At 53.2% G+C, this 3083-nt stretch overlaps 1 long non-coding RNA gene across 1 annotated transcript; it reads left to right on the forward strand.

Moving 5' to 3' along the window:
• The first annotated feature begins 6 nt into the window (after window positions 1-6).
• Window positions 7-1113, forward strand: LOC112477851. The gene is made up of 2 exons (XR_003045603.1): window positions 7-534; window positions 635-1113. It is a non-coding gene; the product is annotated as an uncharacterized LOC112477851 (long non-coding RNA).
• Window positions 1114-3083: the final 1970 nt, after the last annotated feature.

Here is a 3083-nt window from a genome sequence, read left to right on the forward strand (position 1 = left end):
GCACCTGCCCCCAGCGCGCCCACGCCGTGCCCGCAGTGCCGGCCTGCTCCAGGCAGACGCCCAGCACTCTTGGGTCCGGTGCCGCCTCCCCGGCCGTGTGGCCCAGGCAGAGCGCGGCCATCACGCAACCCAGCAGCCCTGCCGCCGCCGCCATCGCCCGCCGCCCTCTCTTGGCCTCCGCGCAGCCTACCTCCGCCTCCACCGGCCAATCGGCGCCGGCCTCGCGTCCCCTCCTCCAATGGGCGGTGCGCGAGGGCGGGCCCAGGCCGTTAGGCTGCGCCGGCGCGTAAACAAGTGGCGCGGGCCGGGGCGACCGGGGGGCGGGCCTCGCGCTCGGAGAAGGCGGGGCCAGGAGTCGGGGCGGGCAGCAGCGGGCGGAGGTCTCAGTGGGAGGGCGGCATACCGCTTTCTGAGGCAAGGCCTGGCTATCAACGGCCTCGAGGCAGGACAGCTGAAGGGAGAACCGGGACTGAGCATCGGGAAGCTAAGGTTCCATTCCGTAGGATGTCGTGAGGGAGTCTGTCCCCGCTGCAGGTCCGGGCACGGGGACACTGCCCCTGGAGGGAAGGACGGAAATGCGCGCCATCACTACGCCCCCGGACCCTCGCAGCTACTTCATGTCATTATTTTCCAGGAGAAAAGTGAAGCGTGAGTCGGCACGGAAGTTGACTTCCAGCGCGACCTGCCTTCTACTCCCTCATCCCCCAGCCCCTTTCAGAGACCTGTCAGAAATGCCTAGATCTGCCCCTGCACTTCACCGCTTCCCGGGTCTCAGGCTCCCAGGGAAAATGACCTGTAACTCATTGTGTTGCGGAAACCTTTGGACACTCACTCGGAGCGACTGAGTCACACCGACAATCTTCTGGACTGTCGTGCCTCGGACCTGAATGAAGTTCAGGGTGAAGGGGTCACGAGTACTTTCCTGCTAAGCAGAAGCCTCGCCCATTGATACCTCACCGGCTTTTTTCCAGTCCCTTGGTTAGTCACAGCATCAATGGAGACACTTGCCATTTGACCTTCATGTCCCTCTCCCCTCCCTGGGCCATTTTCTTTACTAGTCATCTGGTTCAATACAATTACTTCCATATTATATCTAAATACTTGAGTTTCAAACCCATAGGTATTGTGACTTCACTAATTCCTGCTTCTCTCTAGTCTGCAAATGTTACTTCCTCCAGCTGGCCTTTCTCGACCCTCTTGACTAAGTTGGGCCAAGGTTCTGGGGGCGCAGTAGATCCAGTACTTACCTTACATAGTAAGACGCATCACCCATTCATTCAACAGGCATGGAATTTACGAAGTCCTGTTCCAAAGCTGGGACTATGTGGGAATAAGAAAGTCCCTGCCCTCCTGGAGCTTAGGTTCCGGTATGGGGACAATGGGAAATACACAAATCATGTTTTAACATCTGGCAGTAAGTGCTATGGAGAAAAACAAGATGGGGATTGGGGCCGTGCTGTTTTATGTGAGGTGACTGGGTAAGGCTTCTCCAAGGACGCAACAGCAAATCAAAGGGGTCCTTGTGTGACTCCCTTAGGAGCTTTGCCTCAGTAAACTCATTGTGGGGTTGGTAGCATGTGGTATGCAGCAGAGTAAGCATGGAATAGGTGGGTGGATGAGATTGACCCTTCCCACCTATACACCCATTTTTCATTTGTTATTCCTTTCATCAGGAATGTCCTCTACCTACTCAAGTACCTCTTCAAACATTGCCCCTAATATGTCTCTGTTAAGCCTGGCTGGCGTGAGCCCCTGGCCTCAGCACATGCAAGCACAAGCTGCGGCCAAGGCATCTATGGGCACCGCAGCAGTGGATGCAATGAGGTTACTTCTAGGCTCTTCAGTGGATAAGTGCTCCCACTATGGACAAAAAGGTAACTGTGTTACAAAACAGTTGGGTCCTGCTTTTGAATCAAGCTTTCTCCTTCAGTCCCCAGAGGAGAGAGGGATCTGCCTTTCCAACTGCCTCCTCCAGCACCTGCAGGCAGGAGGCCTTGTGCTGTTCAGCTTACATGATCCCCATCTGTGGCACCTGAGTACATTGGCCCTGTATGTCTAGCAGCTCCTGTGACAGCCTTGATTCTCTGTACTTTGTAAACTGCATTTCTGCTTTCTTTTTACTGCTCAACAGTCCTAGAATACTTGTCCCTTGCCCTGACACAGGTGATAGCCAACCACAGCCATGTCTATCTCTGTGACAGGTACCAAATATTAACAAATAGGCAAACTGCGGACTCACCAAAATTTCATATTTCATTTTTTATTACCAATCAAAAATAAATTCCATATATTGTTTAGCAAATATTGTTTTGTGACAAAAGACACAAGAGTCATAACAACAAAACTCCCCGAGAGTCAAACTCATAACAATGCCAAAATAAATCACAAAAATATACAAATTAAAATCTTATGCAAAATAAATATGAGTTATTTGCTATGGTGGCTGTGCCTTGCCTACTCACCTGGAGGCCAACTGCGAAGGTCCCCCTTACGTGGGAACCTCCACAGGGATGGGCTCAGCCCAGGAACCAAAGGTTGGAATAGGAAGTGAAAAACTGCACGGGGGTAATATCTGGAAATAATTACGACCCTCTGCAAGAAGTGATTATAAGTAGGGAGAGGAGGGAGGGGCGGGGAGGTCCTTGATAGTGACTGTGTGTGCGGAGAGGTAGCTGTGGGCGTATACACACCCGTCCTTTTACTTCACACACACGCACCCAGTTCAGGCCGATGTGCTGGGCCCTACCTGGCAGTCAGGTCTCAGGAACAGTCCGTGCGGGCTCAGGAAGCAAGCTGTTCCTGTAGGAAATTAAGGAGTCCCGCTAACAGGGTATAAGGGCCTGGTGTCTGAGAACCCATGGGTATCACCACTTTCTCTTTAGACTTTCCGCAATAAACTCTGTGACTGGCCAGGGGCAGGCATACTTGGTGCAAGGCAGTTCCTGGTTCCCAGACAGGATTCTCCAGGCACCTGAATTCAGTGCAGAGCACTTGGGGTGACAGAACTCACTGGCTGGGGAAAGGAGTGAAGGAGTGAAGAAACGATCCTCAGCGAAAAGTCCGGAGGCTCAGCAGGAATCACC

The sequence above is a fragment of the Pteropus alecto genome, unplaced genomic scaffold (assembly GCF_000325575.1).
Source record: "Pteropus alecto unplaced genomic scaffold, ASM32557v1 scaffold223, whole genome shotgun sequence".
NCBI classification, from domain to species: Eukaryota; Metazoa; Chordata; class Mammalia; order Chiroptera; family Pteropodidae; genus Pteropus; species Pteropus alecto.